The sequence below is a fragment of the Loxodonta africana genome, chromosome 4 (assembly GCF_030014295.1).
Source record: "Loxodonta africana isolate mLoxAfr1 chromosome 4, mLoxAfr1.hap2, whole genome shotgun sequence".
In the NCBI taxonomy this organism is placed as follows: domain Eukaryota; kingdom Metazoa; phylum Chordata; class Mammalia; order Proboscidea; family Elephantidae; genus Loxodonta; species Loxodonta africana.
In genome coordinates, this window is record NC_087345.1 from 9,867,933 (window position 1) to 9,886,937 (window position 19,005).

General features: G+C 50.2%; 1 protein-coding gene across 1 annotated transcript in view; it reads left to right on the forward strand.

Moving 5' to 3' along the window:
- The first annotated feature begins 4,972 nt into the window (after positions 1 to 4,972).
- Positions 4,973 to 19,005, forward strand: part of PACSIN2 (protein kinase C and casein kinase substrate in neurons 2) — a 176,594-nt gene continuing 162,561 nt past the window's right edge. Inside the window, exon 1 of the mRNA XM_064283413.1 lies at positions 4,973 to 5,063. The gene's annotated coding sequence lies outside the window, so the exon portion shown is untranslated. The remainder of the gene's footprint in view (positions 5,064 to 19,005) is intronic.

Here is a 19,005-nt window from a genome sequence, read left to right on the forward strand (position 1 = left end):
GCACCAGGCCCTGTTGTACGAGCATCGCAGGTGTGAACTCACGAATCCTCACAGCTTCCCTAAGCACTAGGTTCTGTGATTATCCCCATTTTACAGTTGAGAAGACGGAGGCCAGGAGTGGCAAAGTAGCTCATCAGGGTCACACAGCCATCTCACTGCTCTGCTGCCATCCCCACCTTATTTCCCTCGGTTTTCTGGAGCCTGTAGTGCTCTGGCCAAGGGAAAGAGTCCTCTCCCCCTGGAGGGCAGGGCTCTGCCTCTGCGCCTTTGCTCTCACTGTTTCCGTCCGCCTCAGCTTAATTAATATCGCTGCCTTCAAGGGGCCTTGTGGCCCAAGTGGAGGGTTTTCATCCTCGGCAGAGCACTGCTGTCCCTTAGTGGGGAGGACTCTTCTTCCTCTTCTTTTTTTGTGGTAAATATATGTATGTTTACACCACATCACCCAGAGAAGGATAACGATAGATAAGTAGCAACAGGGAAAAAAAGCTGTATATGTATATATATGGAAACCCTGGTGGTGTAGTGGTTAAGAACTATGGCCGCTAACCAAAAGGTCACTGGGTAGAACCTACCTGCCACTCTGTCGGAGAAAGATGTGGCAGTCTGCAAAGATTACAGCCTTGGAAACCCTATGGGGTGGTTCTACTCTGTCCTGTAGGGTCACTATGAGTTGGAATTGACGTGAAGGCAATAGGTTTTTTTTTTTTTTTTGTATGTGTATGTGTATGTGTATGTGTATGTGTATGTGTGTGTATATATATATATACATATAGCTGAAAAATTGGTGGTTTGAACCCACCCAGAGGCCCCTCAGAAGATGGGCCTGTCGATCGGCCTCTGAAAGGTCACAGCCTAGAAAATCCTAGGGAGCAATTCTACTCTGCAGACATGGGGTTGCTGTGAGTCAGAACCAACTGGACAGCAACTAATGACTATATATGTAACTGTATATGTACAGCATATCTGTGTATATACACATGTACATAAAACTATACATACTATATATGAAACTATTATATATACATAGAACAGAACGTTTGCCATGTCAACGCTTTTGACCTGTAAATTCAGTGACATTAATCACGTTCACCTTGTTGTACAAACATCACCACTATCCGTTTCCAAATTTTTCCAACCCCCGAACAGGAGCTCAGTGCCCCCTAAGGAATGAGCCCCTCTTCCCTCCTCCCTCCCACCCCTGGTAACCACTGATAAACTCTGGCGTCTATACACTTGCCTGATGTAGATATTTCCCGTAAGTGGGACCTGACAGTAGTTGTCACTCTGTGGCTGAGTTAGTTCACGCAACATCACCTTTTCAACACTCCTGTGTGGGGACGATTCTTCTCAAGTCCCCCTTCTGTTTTGGACTCTGTCTGTGCCCAGGCTTCCCAGGTCCATCCCTCTCTGCATCCCCAACCTGCTTGGCACAGCCTAACCATCGAAATTGATTTTTAGTGAATGCCTGCAACAGATTTTGATTTTCCTTGAAAGGAGCACACATATCCCTGTGCAAAAGGGAACATTTTACCACAATACAACTATATTTGGACTGATTGATCGATCGACTGAGAATGTTTGTTCCCTGCGAAAGTATGACTTTCCGGCAATGCGTGGAAAGTGCTTTTAACTTGGACATCTGTTTATTCAGGCTGCTTAGTGGAAAATGGCTGATCAAGGACTAAGCAGGCCCCTCTCGATCCCAGATGGCTTTGTGGTACATGGGCACGTTTCACAGGAAGGAAGGAGCAAGACAGCAGCCGACAAGTCCTGAGCACATGCTAACTGCTCAGCTACGGGACAGAGTGTGTGCCTAAGACTGGTCTCCACACGTTTACGTGTCTCGTCTTGCCCTGTTACTCCTCACCACAACCCTGCGAGGTGACCTGGAGGTACAGAGAGCTTCAGCCTGAGCTTCCCCATGTGAGCGAGAGGTGGAGGCAGGACTGGACTCCAGGCCTGTTTGATATCATTGAAGAAGGAGTTGTTTTTAGGTGCCATTGAGGCAGTTCTGACTCATAATGACCCAGCGCACAACAGAATGAAACACTGCCTGGTCCTGCACCATCCTCACAATCATTGCTGTTTGAGCCCATTGTTGCAGCCACTGTGTCACTCCATCTCGTAGAGGGGCTTCCTCTTTTTCCCTGACCTTCGACTTTACCAAGCATGATGTCCTTCTCCAGGGACTGGTCCCTCCTGACAACATGTCCAAAGTATGTGAGATGAAGTCTCGCCGTCCTCGCTTCTGAGGAGCATTCTGGTTGTACTTCTTCCAGGACAGATTTGTTCGTTCTTCTGGCAGTCCATGGTGTATTCAATATTCTTCACCAACACCATAATTCAAAGGCTGGTATGCAATATCGTGCAACATTTGTGGGGAATAAAGCTGGGATAGTCACAGCTGGCAAAGCAGAGCTCTCTTAGAAAAATACCCTGATAAGCTGCTGGGACAGAAGGTGAGACCCAAAAAGAGTTCAGGCAACAGTGTTGAACTGCTAGGCATAAGAAAATGAGAGGAATTCTGTTATTCTCCTGAGAAGGAGGGGCAGAGGAGAGAGAGAAGGAAGCTAAAGGCATGTGAAGAGGCCAGAGTCCTGCCTGATCATGAGAAAGGGTCCCTGAGGTGTCATGTTGTGGCCTGGCAGTGCCAGGCTCACCGCCTCTAGGAGCCTCTGCTGGGCTCACAAGGGCTTCGTGTGAAGGGGGCTTGTGTGAGTGTGAGACAGAAGGGGTGGCAGTGGGGAGGCAGTGGTGTCACTAGGGTTGATGTCACCCAGTGCAGTAACTCCTGGCGTCACCCCCATTCTAATTACCATAATGTAGCTGAAGCACTGGAAGATTCCAGGAGATCAGCAACTGTAAAACATTGGCAGCAAGGAAAGCAATGGCGTGTGCATGTAGCACATACCTGTGAAAACCCACGTGATTCAATGTGTCCTTGTAATTGGGTAATAAGGACAGCTCTGACCAGCATGCATTAGAAGGTTCGAAAAGTCAATTAGCATGGAGTTTTAGCCTGCCCTAATGGTGCAGTGGTTAAGTGCTTGGCTGATAACCAAAAGTTTGGCAGCTTGAACCCACCAGCTGCTCCTCAGGAGAAAGTGTGGCAGTCTGCTTCGGTAAAGATTTACAGCCTTGGAAACCCAATGAGGCAGTTCTACTCCGTCCTGTAGGATCGCTATGAGTTGGAATCCACGCAAAGGCAGTGGGAACACCACTGTGAGGTGGAGTGAGCGTGTGGGAAGAGGAGGAGGAGATGGGAGGCAGAGCTGACAGGTAATGGTTCAGAAATCTTGAGGACTGTGGACTGCCACAGAGAGTGGAACAGCAGTAGTGTGAGTGGAACTTAGCTAGATATTTAGCGGCTGCGAGACCCCAGTGGATGACTGGGCTCTGTATACATGGTCCAGAGGGGTCTTGGCTGAGTGAGTGGGCCCCGTTGGCTGAGTTCTGGAGAATGGGCAGGGACTTCTCGGCAATGCTTGTCCTGGTTTGGCATATTGGTTCTTTTCTTTCTTTCTCAATTATTATCATCAGGACTGTGTAAGAGAACTTGCTTAGAAAGTGAAAACCCACTCTATTTCTTTGTGGATTCTCTTCCAGTCCGTATCCATGTGTAGGTACAATTACAGAGCTCCTACCATGTTGTCCCTGGCTCATTTTCTTATTTTCATTTAAGCATTTGTCCACATTGCTGTATGTCCTCAATATTATCCTCAGGGGATGGTGTGGAGCCAGGACAGGCCTGGGGCCAGTCTAACTGGATCTCTGATCCCAGCTCTGTAACTGACTCCCCTTTCTAGTCCCTGTCCCCACCTGGCAAATACTTGGCCTCAGTTTCCTAAACCCTCACACGGGCATACTTGTACCATCATCTCTGCCAGGGTTACATGAAGCAATGCATGCAAAGTGCTTAGAAGAGTGCTCGGTAAAGGTTAGTTGTGTTTTACAGCTATTACAGTGAAACCTGTGAGAGCCGAACTCGACGGGACTGCCCTGTTTTTCCAGGTCTCACAAGTTTTCCGCCTTTGACCACTTTTTTGCCACTCTGTATTAGTGGAAAATACTTGAGCTTATTTATTAAAATATTTTCTGACAGGTTTCTGCCTTACAGAGGTTCTGACATTCCCAGGTTTTACTGTATTTCCTTCTGTAGAATAGGGCCATCACCCTATCGAGCAAAGTTATTCTAAGAATTAATGTATGTTTCTTGCCTGGTGCCCTGTGAGCCAAATGCGCTTCCTGGAGGGTCCATTTACACACCACGCACACACACACCATAAACACATACTACACACACGTAACACGTGCACACACACAGCACGCACACTCTCTCACAGACACACCACTCTGGGCCCTGCCTCAGCCAAGCGGACTCAAGTGGAATATATTCCCGGGGCACGAGTGGAGGGAGCACTGAAGTCACTGGCTTCTCTGAGCCCCGAGGAGAGGAAACTTTCAGAAAGACTGACTTGGGCTCAGCTAAATAGCCTTCCTCGAACTCACACTCAAGTGGGGTGCTGCCCTGCCGCGCCCCCCACCCCTGGGTGCCGGTAAGACTGCACAATTCCCGCTCTCTTGACTGAACTCGACAGACCCCAGGCCCCGAGGCTCCCGAAGACCGTCTCCCTGCGGGCCTCGCAGCCAGTTAAGTAGGCACTCTTTTTTGATTGACAGCAGCAGCCACCAATGCGCTCCCAGGGGATTTCCCCTTCGCTCGCTAGGGGGCGTGCCACTTCGCCGCCATAGCTCTCCTGGCCCAATCGGATAAGCGGAAGGGGCCGTGGGGCGGGGCTCAGCAGCCAGCAGCCAATGAGGCGAGCGCGGCCGGCGCGGCGGGGGCGGGGCGAGGGCGGGGCGGCGGCGGCGAGCGGCAGAAGCGGCCGCGGCGGGCAGGGCAGGGCTGGGCTGAGTTGGGCTGCGCGGCCGGAGCGAGGGCTGGAGCCGGGCCGGAGAGCAGCCGGGGCCGTAGACGCCGTCGCGCCGGGGCCGTGCGAGCAGCGGGGCCGTGCGAGCAGCGGGGCCGTGCGAGCAGCGGGGCCGTGCGAGCAGCGGCCGAGGTGAGGGCGCGCCGCGGCGGTTGGGGCGCGGGCCGGAGCGGGGCGCTGGCGGCGGCGGGGCCGCGTGTGTCGGGGTCGCCGCGCGGGGCCAGCCGGGCGCTGCGCACCGAGGGACGCGCCTGGGGCCGCGGCGCCCGCGCCAAACTTCCTGTCTCCGCGGAGAGGGGGCGCGCGTTAGGGCTTAAGGGGCCGCGAGGCGCCGGGAAGGGACTTGGGGAGCCTGAGGGCTCGAGGAAGGGGCCCATGGGGGTGCGGGTGGGGGAAGGTCTCCAGACCGGGCGCAGATGAGGTCTCCGGGCCGGGGGCTTGCTGGAGAGACGTAGGAACAGGTCCTCGGGGGTTAGGGGTGCTGACGGGGGCGCCCGTGAGCCGCTGCACAAGGGGGAGGTGGGGCGACCTCAGGGCAGACTTCCAGAGGACCCGGGGCTGGGTTTGAGAGAGCCAGGAATCGGGGTGCAGAGGCCCCTGGGCAGGCGAGCGGGGCTGGGGAGCCGCGCTGGAGGAGAGGTGCAGCCGGCGAGTGGCGCTTCAGGGCAGGCTGGGCCCGAGGGGAGGCGTGCTGGGGGGCCAGAGGGAAGGAGCAGGCGGGACACATCTGCGGATGCGCTTATTTGGGGCGCTTTGATGGCTGTCCTCCATTTCCTTCCGTCCCACCCTCCCAGTCCCTCTCCAGGCTCTCTCTCTCTGTGTTAGAGTGGGGTGGCGGGGACAGGCCTTCCTTGTGAGCAGGTCTCAGAGTTGGAGGACAGTGAGGAGAGGCCAGGGGTGTTTGTTCCTTTGACCCGCGGAGTTTTCCCAGACAGGCGTGGAATCGGAGACGTGGGAGTCCCCGGTCTCTCCTCCTCTGGGCCTTCCAAGCCTGGCCAGGCATCCTGAGAGGGGAGGTAGCGATTTCTGCTGCTGAATTGCAGAGGTTCATGGGGCTTAGGCTCCCTCAGAACAGGTCGGCTTTCTTTTCAGACAGAGTTGGTCAGGGAGCAAAGCTGTGCTGTTCGGGGCCCACACAGTGGGGGCCTTTGAAGTGGATGTGCCCTGGCGGTGTGGCACTCTGGTTGGGTGCCTGAGGAAAGGTGGCCCTTGAGTGGGTTGTGCACCATTCCTGGGTCCTGTCTTTGTGGTTAAGGAGGGTAGACTGTTCACAGTCTCCAGGGCTACTCATTACACTGTTTACCAAACACTCTCTGGCTGACCTGATGAAAATCAAGAGCTGAAAAAATTTAAACGTAAGCTGCTGTCTGGTGAGCTCACGCCTCCCTTCCCTGCCCCAAGATTCTTCTGTCCACAGTTATCCCAATATGCTGCAGTTCTGTCTCAACCATCTGGGGATTACCAGGTTAGAGCCCAGGGCAAGGGGACCCAGCCAGGTGGGCGGTGTTGTGTGCCAGTCTCCCCTTTCTTGCCCAGAATGTTCTTATTCCTTTTGACTCACACGTCTCCCCGCAGCGTCCTCATGGAGGCCTTGAATGGGCGCCGGTGTCACTTGGTTTCTCTTGATTCACTTGGGAAACTCTCATCTGTGTGCATTTAAACTTAATTCCAGAGTTTGGCAAACTCTTTGCTGAGATTATACTAGTTGAGATATGAGGCCACTACATGAGAAACTTTTCTGTGGTGGTTTTTTTTTTTTCTTTTCTTTTGACAATTGTCTCGAAGCTTTAAAGAAACTGGCCATTAGGCTGATGCTGTTATTTGGGAAAGTAACATAACACAGAGGAGTAGATGAATGATTAGGGCTGCACTCTGTTCACCTCCCCACCCCCCCAGCCCCAGTAGAGTACAAACTCATTTGAATGGTAATGGCCTTCTCAGTTCATGCTGTGCTGGGAACTGGAACTTTGTTATTTTTGGTCTAAGATGTAGAAGAGGTGGTCAGGGTATTCAGATAATATAAAACTACACGCATGTAAGAACCGGATCTGGGTTTTGGACCTAGCCTGCTGCAGTAAGGTTGGTTTTCCCTAGTTCTGGATGTCCAGTCCACGTCTGTGATGGCCAGGCCATCTGGAGCGGGAGCAGAGGGCCATTTGTCCTTCACTTCTGGCTTCTCCACTCACTTGAAGGTCCGCACTGACTGAATGACGGGTGGGTCCGATACTCAGGCCCCCCACTTCTGAAGGGGTCACCATTTGCTGGTTCCAGGATGATATGGAATATGGAAAAGATGATGTAGGTTCCTTAACAGGAGTGGCTCCTGTGTCGAGGGAGCACAGTAGCATTTACTGAGTGGTCTCTGCCACCCTCCCCTGAACCTCCCAGGGGACTCGGGCCTGCCTTATCTGCCATCAGAGGCCAGCCATAGATTATGTGGGTAATGACCATGTTCACATGAGCGTTAGCGCCGGCTCAGTTTTTTTCAAATGAGATTCTTTGGAGCTGCAGCTGGCTTCCAGAAGGCAGTGCAGCAATGCCTTAGTTACAGAGTGAGTTTACATTCCATGGGTGCATGGTCGTGGCAGTGATCCTTCACATACCTGGAAGCATTGCTGACTTCCGGCAACTGCAAATACCCCTGGTGGGCTCCAGTGGTGGGCTCTGGGGTGGTTGCGGGGCAGTCCTTCTGATGTTCAGTATTCAGATGATTATGCTACGCCCATTTACTGGAGCCAGTCTTCAGGAATTGCAAAATATTGTACGTAATGCAACATTTTTGGCCTAAGTGTAGCTCCACAGGTAACTTCTTAAGTGACAGTAGTCGTCTAAGTGCTCAAGTTTTGGTATTTTGATTAAAAACACACAAGAGCAAAAAAAAAAAAAAAAAGACACTCTCTTTCCCAAAATACAGGCGTGTAGACCGGGAGGAGCACGGATGGAGGTGGAGGAGCCCGGGGCTCTTGGCCAGCCTCTCCCTGCCTAACGCTGAGTGGAACAGTCAGCATATGGCTCAGTTTTCATGTCTGTAAAATGAGGGCTTTGAGGGTCTTCACCTTTTGAGAACCTGCTGAAAGCCGCGGACCCCATCCCAGAAAGCACATGTGGGCAGCTGCAGCAGCCTGGACCCAGGTCAAGAACTCCTGGGTCATCCAGCCTCTGAGTGCCCTCCCGCCTCTGAGAGTCCGTAACCCTATTGTCCCCATCATCTGGGGGCTAATAATAATGGCAAATTTATGTAGGGCACACAGTCCAAAGCCTTTTCACCTCTCGTTTTTGTCCTCGAAACATTTCTGAGTGGTATTATGTTCCTTTCAGTGATGGAGAAAGGGGTGCCAGGCCTGACTGCCACTTGGATGGGGCCATGTAGTCACAGGGACTAGACTAGACCTGAGAGTAGACCTGGCTCTCCTGGTGCCATCTTGGGGTTTTCCACTAGGTTTTGCATTCTTGGTGGCTGTCGCTGGGAGTTATGCTTGGCAGTGCAAAGGTCCCGGGGTGTGTCGCTTGCTGAGGAAACTGTTCATCTGCTGAAAGGGCTGTTTTTTCCTCACTTTGGATCACTGATCTTTCTGCTCCACAGTCAAAGGGTTACTTATTCTGTCTGATTATTTTTCTTGTCATATTTTTCAATAGTGGGACTTGGATGTTTTGAGTAGACGTGTTTCATGTTTATTGATTTCAGGGTACGTTGAAATTATTTGGAGTTGCTTAGCACTTGAGAAACTTGTGAAATAAATGAGTGAAAATCCAAACGTTTGATTTGTTCCGTCCAAATATGTCCTCATGGAAGAGGCGCTCCCTGAAGCCTGCAAGGTGCCCAGAGCTGCTGGGTGGGTATGAGGGTTGGCAGTGGATTGTGCTAGCAACCATGGCTGTCAACAGGGACTTCTTGTGGCCTGGCCTGTTTCCTCACATTTTTATGGAATGATTTTCTCACTTTATTTTTTAACAGAGTGGTGTCTCAGCTACATAAACCCATGTGTTTAAAAGAACAATAAACTTTAAAAAATATATTATTTAGATGTTTCTATTTTATTGTTTTCACTCATAGCAACTATACAGGACAGAGTAGAATTGCCCCATAGGGTTTCCTAGCCTGAAGTCTTTACGGAAAAAGATCTCCAGGTCTTTTCTCCCACAGGGCGGCTGGTGGGTTTGAACTGTCGACCTTTTGGTTAGCAGCCGAGCACTTAACCACTTTGCCACCGGGGCTCCTGGAGCAATAAAGTTTAAAGCCTTACAGGTGCTAGATGGTTTATTACCAATGAAAATGATCATCGTATTAAAGACGATATGACTGCTCAGACGGGGAGATAATAAGGAATGTATACAGTAGGAGCCACTTAGATGTATGCACGTGTGCAGGACTCAGCCTGTTCTCCTGTTTGCTGCATCTGGCAGCTGTAAGTATGTGGGCTGCCGTCATTCCCCATGGAGCCATGGGGAGAGGGGTTTGTTTGTTCCTTTCACGATGTTACCTTTATGATCCCCAGGAGGCGAGGACGGCCTGCATAACCTCACCGGGTGGGACGTGAAGACCCACGTCGCGTGTCAGCCTCCCTAAGTGACTCAGTCGCCACAGAGAGGAGTTGGGGAGGCTGACGGCGGCCCATGAGTCTGCACAGAAAGCAGGAGTACAGTCCCCAAAAGCAGAGCGCTGGTCAGGAAAGGGGGCTGTCAGACGGCAAGGCCCAGGGTGGCGGGTCAGCGCGGGCTGCTGCCGCAGCGCAGGGACAGTGTCGGTTACCCACGTGGACATGTGGGTTGCACCTGCCCTACGCCTCCTTCATTAACCCTACTCGTGTTTATGAGCACTTACTTTGACCAGGAAACCTGCATTCGTGGACGGGCCTTTCTGGTCCAGCGGCCTCATGTCTGCGATTTAAATACTGATAGCGTGGCAGGGTTGTCAGCTGTGGCTTGGGACTCCATTAGGCTGTTGTGTTGAAGTGCCTGCTTTTTGTTTTAATTTTACTCCTTATGCTAAATGCCACTCCCATGGCCGCCAAGTGTGTGGGGTAGGGGCCATGGCTGAGGTGGGTGGAAGGCAGCCATCCTGGTGCCCAGCTCTACCCTCTGCTCTGGGATCCCGAGATTAAGGCGACTGCTCTGTAGGCAGCTCAGTGGAGGGGGTGGGCCTAGAAGCAATGTCCTCTTATTGTGACAGGACCAGATAGGAGTGTACAGAGTAGGGGGGGGAACTAGGGGGGCAGGTTTGGCTGCCCTGAGGACACTGCAGAGCTGACCTTCAGGCAGGTGACTTTGGAGTGGTTTTGTGGGATACACAGGTGCTGTCCGGGTGGAGGTGACAGCTGTAGAGAACGTGGCCTGCTGGGGTGGCATGAGGCGGGTCCTGATGGGGAGGGAGGGAAGGACGGGTGGGCAGGCCTCCCGTGATGACCTGTGTTGTATGCGGAGATCTGGGGTTTGGACTTTCTCTTGGAGGTTGGAATTCATGGGGAGCCACCTCAGGGTATTGAACATATCAGGCTGAATCTCTGCGCGGAAGCAAAGTGACCAAGGTGACCGGTGGGAAGTCAGGATGCAGATAGGGGAGGGTGACACAGGTGGCTTATTGTAACCAAGGTCACCTATGTCCTGGAGGCTCCAGGTTAGCCATAGGTGTTCCCAGGAAACTAGCTGGACTCAAAGGAATGGGTATGTCTTCAGCCTTGACTCAGTTTCTTTGCCTGTATTTGCATTTTCGGTTGATAATGTAAAAGCTGCCTGGCTCTGTTTCTCATTCCATGTGGTTTATGCTCACAGATCCATGCAGCTAGTCTGTAACTGTCATTGTGAGTCCCTGCAGAAAAGAGGTAACACTGCAGGAAGGTATCCGTGGTTGAAAACACGGACCGGAGTCAGCCAGCCCGGGCTGTGTTCCGGCAGGGAGGATCAGACGGGCCCAGAGCTCGGCCTGCGTGCCTGGTACGTGTGCTTGCTTAGGAACTTCGGTGTTTCTTGAGGTAAGGTGTCTGCTTAAGTGAAATGGCCGGTGGATCACCATGTAAAGCGCCCAGACTGATGTTATTTTATCCAGTTCTGTTGAAAATCCTTCCCAAACGTGTCGTGCTTTCTTCCAGCCAGAACCAAGTGTATTTACTGTTTTGACTTTTCCTTGGTGATGTGGGGTGGCTGTGGTGAACTGCACAGCGAAGCTGTCGGGTTGCCGATGTGGACGAGGCCTCGGGTTCTGCACAGAGTAAATACCCTCGCATCCTGGCACTTGTAAGACTTCTCTCCCCTCCTCTCAGCACCTCTGAGCTCCTGTCTGCCTCTCTTCCCGTTTGTTTATCGGGGTGAAGGCCTGAGGCTGGATCCTCTCTGGGTTTTGAGGGCAGCCCTGCCACGCAGAGGCCTTGCTCCCCCTGGGTGGGTGATTCTGAGCCTGAAGCTTGAGCTTACAGGCTACAGAAAGCCCAGTGGGTTTGGTTGGGGGTGAAGGGATGTCCCTGTGACTAGACTGAGCGCCTCTCAGAGTTGGGAGGGAGCGAGCATGATGGTGATGATAGCTCACACTTAAACCAAAAAAACAAAACAAAACCCGTTGCCATCAAGTCGATTACGACTCCTAGTGACCCTATAGGACAGAACAGAATTGCCCCATAGAGTTTCCAAGGCTGTAAATCTTTATGGAAGCAGACTGTTACATCTTTATCCTGTAGAGCGGCTGGTGGGTTCGAACTGCCGACCTTTCAGTTAACAGCCAAACGCTTAACCGCTGCACCACTAGGGCTGTGAAAAATACAAGAACCTGGAAACAAAATTTAAAGCTGAATGTACACTGATCACGTGTGTAAAATACAATTAAAATATATGCAGCGATGGTAGTTGAGGTTGTAGAAATATGGAAGGTTTCTCCTTGTTTTCTAGAGTGTACCATTGCCTTTTTACTGTTAGAATTAATATTTAGATAAGAAATGGACTTTATAATGAAAATAGGAGTCCCTGGGTAGGGGAGACAGCTAAGTACTCAACTACTAACTGAAAGGTTGGCGGTTCAGACCCACCCAGAGGTGCTTCAGAAGACAGGCCTCACGCACGATCTGCTGCGAAAGGTCACAGCCTTTAAGACCCTACAGAGCAGTTCTACTCTGCACACGTGGGGTTGCCACGAGCCAGAATCAGCTCGAAGGCAACTAACGGCAACAACAGAATGAAAATAAAGAGATGTAAAAACAACTTGATTGTGTAGGCACTTGCGGTTTGCCAAGAACTTTCCTGTAACCCTCGTTCTGCTTTCAGAACAACCTGGGTTTGCTCCCCTCATCAACATTCAGAGGAGAAGGAAGACCAGGGAGGGCTGCAGAGGTCGTGGCTTTGCCTGAGGCCGCCGGCGGGGACCCCACACCAGGAGCCCAAGCCGAGAGCTCCTCAGACTTAGGGGGTCTCTGCCGGGGCCTGCCAGGTGTCTGTAACGTATAGAATAAAGTGTGGCTGGTGTTTTGAAGTTTCCTATTGAACTGAGTGAACTTTTATTATTGTAATATGATGCCCCCAAACGGTAGGTGGTGAACATTTTCATATTTTAAACCCTGCTTGTGTTCCCTTGTACCCGATTACGTGGTTGCCAACTGAGCGTGCCAGGACTGTGAATTGTGGTCTTGGGGGGAACCACAGCGAGCGGGCTCGGCTCCCTGTGCAGACCTCCAGGCCAGCTATTAGTGGGTTTGTAGCTGACTGACTTGCTGGAGGACAGAACCAGGCAGCCTGGGTGCCGCCTAGTACGGGCACGAGGGTGTTTTAATTAAGGGAGCACATTATGGCCTCTGTACCAATGAAGGTGTCACCAGAGAGGGAGTCTGCGTGTGCCAAAAAGGACCTGTGTCATGGGGGGCTGGGTCAGTGGGGAGGAGGTTCACCGTCCAGGACAGGCCTCTGAGTCTGGTTGAGATCCAGTCCCAGCTGCTGTTCACTGGGAGACCAGAGAGGAGGTTTTACATTCCTTGTCATTTGTCCTTGCTCCAAGGTAGTGTTAACTCCACTTTACAGGTCAATAAAGTGGAGCCTAGCCAGGTAGCCAGCAGATTACGTGACCTTCGCAAGGGCGCAGTCAGAGTTTACCTCAGCCTAACTAGAAGCCAGGCTGACTTTATCTTGCTGCCTGAAATAAGTGGATTCTGGGTCACCCGCCCACAAATATGAAAATAATCTTTCCAAGTTAGTCTTTCTTGTTCACCTCCCAGAAAGAAGAAAATGAGGCAAATTATGGGGTCTTTTGTTTTAAGACAGGATCTTTGCCTGCAACCAATTTTATTAAGATAATCCCAGTCAGCAATCATTTATGCAGTAGGGAGATAAGAAAAGGGAGTGGCTTCTAAACAGTCCAGCTGCTGGGCCTGTGAGGCCAGGGCTGGTGGGTGACTCGCCCGCCCGCTGTCCCCCGGCTGCTGCCCTCCCGGCGCCATGAGGGGGTAAAGCAGGCGCCCAAGGACGCCAGAGGCTGGGCCGGAACCTGGAGGGGTGCCATGCTGCGCCTCACCTTGCAACTAACTGCATTTACAACATGCATAATATGCCTTTAAAAAGCAGTTAGTTGAGGGAGAAGAAATGACATTTCTGTGGAGCACGTTACACTTTGTAAAATTGGAAAAGCTGGTCACACTTGGTTGACATTGTGGCAGCAAATGAAGATCACCTGCAGGTAAGTCAGAGCAGGTATTCGTTTTTGTGCCTGTGATAAGCAGCATCTTTGTGTCAAAAGTGCCTTTCTTCCCCCTTTCTTGTCTTTAAGGTATTTTAAAAATTGAAGGTACAAGAAAGAGGTGTATCTAGTCCAAGGTCATCCAGGTTGTGACTAGAGGGTTGGTGCCCATACCAGCCACATGCTGTCTTCTGTTCCCTAGGCTACGTGGTCCTGACTCTGTTATTCAGCTTTATTTCAGTATTTTAATTGCGCATTTTCCATTTTTGGATAAAAAGTCGTTAGAAGGATTTCTAGGGGTTGCATAACACTGTCGCTGTCATGAGGTGAAAACATCCCCCTACTGCCTGACATTCTGGGTTACTTCCACTTTTCTGTAGAGGGATCTGCAGTCTCCCAGGGATAGAAATCCTGGCTCCAAGCATATGGACATCTTAGAGTCTTTCGAAAGCCTGCTCTGCTGCTTGTAGGCTTATTTTTCTGGTGTTTATGAGTGAAAAAGCTGGGGGATTCTTTCTCTGGAAGGTGCCTTGCCTGGCCTTTGGAACTTCTGAATATCTGGGGGATAAGAAACTTTTGTGAGTTTCTTGCAGAGTCTCATTGTCTTCCTAAGTTTTTAGATGTCATTTTACTTGAATTGGATGCTTGACTTTCATAAGCAAGCAATCAATGGTCTTTTAAAAAGTCCTTATTTATTCATCACCTGAGCTGATGTTCTCCATTCCCAAGGTTGTGAGTTTTTGTGGTTTCACTCCATCATCAACTCAGTGGCCAGGATACTCTGAACCACATTATTTCCAAGAACTTACCATCGCGTTTTTTTTGCTAAGTATGCATATTGGGAAAGGCCACAGCAATCAGGACAGCCTGGGGGATCACGGGATTTGAGTTTGCCTATGTAGCTTCTGGAAACCCTGGTGGCGTAGTGGTTAAGTGCTACAGCTGCAGACCAAAAGGTCAGCAGTTTGAACCTGCCAGGCGCTCCCTGGAAACTCCATGGGGCAGCTCTACTCTGTCCTATAGAGTCGCTATGAGTTGGAATCGACTCAACGGCACTGGGTTTGGTTTTTTGGTTTATGTAGCTTCTAGCTGCCGCTCTCGCAGACATTCCTAGGCCTGTTCATTGCTGAAGATCAAACGTCTCAGAGACTATTGGGAGGCTTCTAGTGTTAGTGCTGACAAGGGCTTTGCTCTCCTTGTTTTTCTGTTTGTTTTTTTCTGTTCTGAGGTCCACCGTGTTCCTCTACTGTGTCCCTTTGCCATGAACTGGGTTCACTGTCCACCTTCCACTGCCCCTTAGGTATTCACCCTCAGACTGGGTGGAGTCCTACTTTCCTGGTGGCTCATTTTCCAGGGTCTGTAAAGGAAAAGGTGCCCTTGCTAAAACCGAATGCTTAGCAGGCAGCGGCGGCGTCCCAGGTGGGGAGCAGAGGCAGGGCCAGGAGACCCATGCTCTTGCCCTGGTGTTCTCTCCCTTGGATTCTTGCTGTCTCCACCCTCTCCCCACTCTATACCCGGCCGGCCTGCTTCCCCTGTCCTCCTCTGGCCTGACCATGGGCAAGAGGTCTTTTTTATTGGTTCCTCTTATCCTTGTTAAAAAAGGAGGCTTTACTACTTGCTAAGGTAGAGCTAAAAGGAAATACAGACGGCACAGAAGCATAAACTCAGTTTTGTCTTCCAGGCACAGGCAGGGTTTGGTGCCAGCACTGCTGGGCTCCTCTAGCTGCCCCGGCTCTGCTAGCTGCTGCCTGGCTCCCCTCCACACCCGTTTCTTCTGTCAATAAAACAGCATTTTAGAGTAACGCTTCACTCTGTGCTTGGCAGTCTGTTTTATCACAGGTATGGAAATTGAACTTTGCCCTGGTTGCCACGGATGCCTAAACATGTCTGGGTTGGCCGTTGCCTAGGCAACTGGCTGAGCTGTTGGTTGTATGTGTGGTCAAACTCTGGCAGGCTGGTTGGAAGCCCCAAGCCATGCTTCGGGCTTCTCAGCTGAGCCAGATGGTAACTAGATAAGAAAAACCAAGCCCACTGCCATGGAGTGGATTCTGACTCAGAGTGACCCTATAGGACAGGGTAGAACTGCCCCATAGGGTTTTTTTTTTTTTTTTTTAATAATTTTTATTGTGCTTTAAGTGAAAGTTTACAAATCAAGTCAGTCTCTCACATACAAACTTATATACACCTTACTACATACTCCCGTTTACTCTCCCTCTAATGAGTCAGCCCGCTCCCTCCTTCCAGTCTCTCCTTTCGTGACCGTTTTGCCAATTTCTAACCCTCTCTACCCTCCCATCTCCCCTCGACAGGAGATGCCAACACAGTCTCAAGTGTCCACGTGATACAAGTAGCTCACTCCTCATCAGCATCTCTCTCCAACCCATTGTCCAGTCCATCCCATGTCTGATGAATTGGCTTCGGGAATGGTTCCTATCCTGGGCCAACAGAAGGTTTGGGGACCATGACCGCCAGGATTCTTCTAGTCTAAGACCATTAAGTCTGGTCTTTTTATGAGAATTTGGGCCCTGCATCCCATTCTCTTGCTCCCTCAGGGCTTCTCTGTTGTGCTCCCTGTCAGGGCAGCCATAGTTCTTCTGGTCTCAGGATGATGTAAGTCTCTAGTTCATGTGGCCCTTTCTGTCTCTTGGCCTCATAATTATCGTGTGATCTTGGTGTTCTTCATTCTCCTTTGATCCAGGTGGGTAGAGACCAATTGATGCATCTCAGATGGCCGCTTGTTAGCATTTAAGACCCCAGACGCCAAACTTCAAAGTGGGATGCAGAATGTTTTCTTAATAGAATTTATTTTGCCAATTGACTTACATGTCCCCTGAAGCCATAGTTCCCAAACCCCCCCCCTTGCTCCACTGACCTTTGAAGCATTCAGTTTATCCAGGAAACTTCTTTGCTTTTGGTCCAGTCCAGTTGAGCTGACCTTGCCTGTATTGAGTGTTGTCCTTCCCTTCACCTAAAGTAGTTCTTATCTACTATCTAATCAGTAAATAACCCTCTCCCACCCTCTCTCCCTCCCCCCTCTCATAAGCACAAAAGAATGTGTTCCTCTCAGTTTATACTATTTCTCAAGATGTTATAATAGTGGTTTTATACAATATTTGTCCTTTTACATCTGACTAATTCACTCAGCATAATGCCTTCCAGGTTCCCCATAGGGTTTTCAAGGCTGTAAATCTTCACGGAAGCAGCCTGCCATATCTTTCGCCCATGGAGCAGCTGTTGGGTTCAGCCTTTCAGCTAGCAGTCAAGTGCTTAACCACTGCGCCACCAGGACTCCTTTGGATGGTAACTGCCAAGCCCCAGAGACACGTACACTTAGGGTTCCTTTGTCTTTTCCAGGCTTCCCATTTCATGTCCCTGAGAAACCGCTGCTTAGCTGCCTAACTTGGCTGGGTGGCATGGCCTGGAACGGGGCCAGTTTATTTCAAGCCTGAACGTTTGTAACTGATGATGGAGCACGAGGCCTTAGCAGCCCTTGACCCAACTTTAGTCTGAGTTGAATGGGGTGCCAGGGCTCCTCTTTCTGTCTGTCGTGAGCCGTCAGCTTTCCTCTGCTTCCCAGACCTGGGCCTAGCCTGAGAGTCCCACAGAAGCAGGACCTCACAATGGGGCTAGAAGGATGGTTCTCTGGCCACCACGACCTTGGGAGGATGGGAAGGGCCTACATTGCTGAACTGATTCTCTTGATGGACAGAGTGTGATGGTTGGGGGTGGGGTGGAGGGCATTCCAGGCAGAAGAAAAAGAATTTTCGAGAACACAAAGAGTGCAAGTAATTCGGAGGGTGGGGTAGAGGCTGAGGAATGGTTTGTATGTGGGGGCTCAGCCGTTCTCTTTTCTTTCTGCCAAGTTGTACCCCCTCTCTCCTGCCACTTTCACGAAGCAGGGTGACAAAGTTAGGAAGGCTGAGCTGAAATCTGCTTTTGGAGGAGTGGAGGTGGTTATTTGATGGATAAACAAGCTGGGTTTGACAATGTCTAGATTACAGGAAAATTTGAGAATTTACCTAGCTAACGCTTGGGTCTGCCATCCAGATCCTTACTGTGGATTGGAGATCCTTACGGTGGATTGGAGATCCTTATGGTGGATTGGAGAGCCTTACCGTGGATTGGAGAGCCTTACGGTGGATTGGAGGGTCTTACCGTGGATTGGAGAGCCTTACCACGAAGAGAACTTGAAGCACTTACTGATAAAGATCAAAGACCACAGCCTTCAATATGGATTACACCTCAACATAAAGAAAATAAAAATTCTCACAACTGGACCAATGAGCAACAGCATGATAAACAGAGAAAAGATTGAAGTTGTCAAGGATTTCATTTTACTTGGATCCACAATCAACAGCCATGGAAGCAGCAGTCAAGAAATCAAAAGATGCGCTGCATTGGGTAAATCTGCTGCAAAGGACCTCTTCAAAGTGTTGAAGGGCAAAGATGTCACCCTGAAGACTAAGGTGCGCCTGACCCAAGCCATGGTATTTTCAATCGCATCATATGCATGTGAAAGCTGGACAATGAATAAGGAAGACCGAAGAAGAGTTGACGCCTTTGAATTGTGGTGTTGGCGAAGAATATTGAATATACTATGGACTGCCAAAAGAACAAACAAATCTGTCTTAGAAGAAGTACAACTAGAATGCTCCTTAGAAACAAGGATGGCGAGACTGCGTCTTACATACTTTGGACATGTTGTCAGGAGGGATCAGTCCCTGGAGAAGGACATCATGCTTGGTAAAGTACAGGGTCAGTGGAAAAGAGGAAAACCCTCAACAGGATGGATTGACACAGTGGCTGCAACAATGGGCTCAAGCGTAACAAGGATTGTAAAGATGTCTCAGGACCAGGCAGTGTTTCCTTCTGTGATACATAGGGTCGCTATGAGTTGGAATGGTCTCAACGGCACCTAACAACACCATGGATTGGAGATCCTTACCGTGAATTGGGGTGTTGTGGGGCACTTCACTTAAATATCTCATCGGTCACCTCTGGGTGTTATGTGCCACTCTTATTTAACTTATCTAAAGGAACTTTTTTTTTTTTTAAAGGAATTATGTCCAAAGCAATTTACATCTTCCTGCAGTTTATTTTGTCTGGTTGTGTAAGTAGAATTTCTTCTTGAAAAAATTAACTTGGTGAATCAATGGAGTGATAGGTGTCTCCTTGTATGAAGACTGAGTTAAAGGGCTGTTATAGTAAATTTCAGACTCACCCTTTTTTATTTCATCATTAGTGCTGCTCGTATTTCCTTTTGGGTTCATTTCCTTCTGCCTTATGCAAGTGTGGGCCTGAAGTTGATCTGTGGGCTGTCTTGTCACTTCCCTTTAAACACAGGCAAGTCCTTGAGGGTTTTTTTTTTTTTTTAAATCAGTGTGGTGTCTTGTCCAATCCCTTTAAAGCTCAGACAAGTCACTTTCC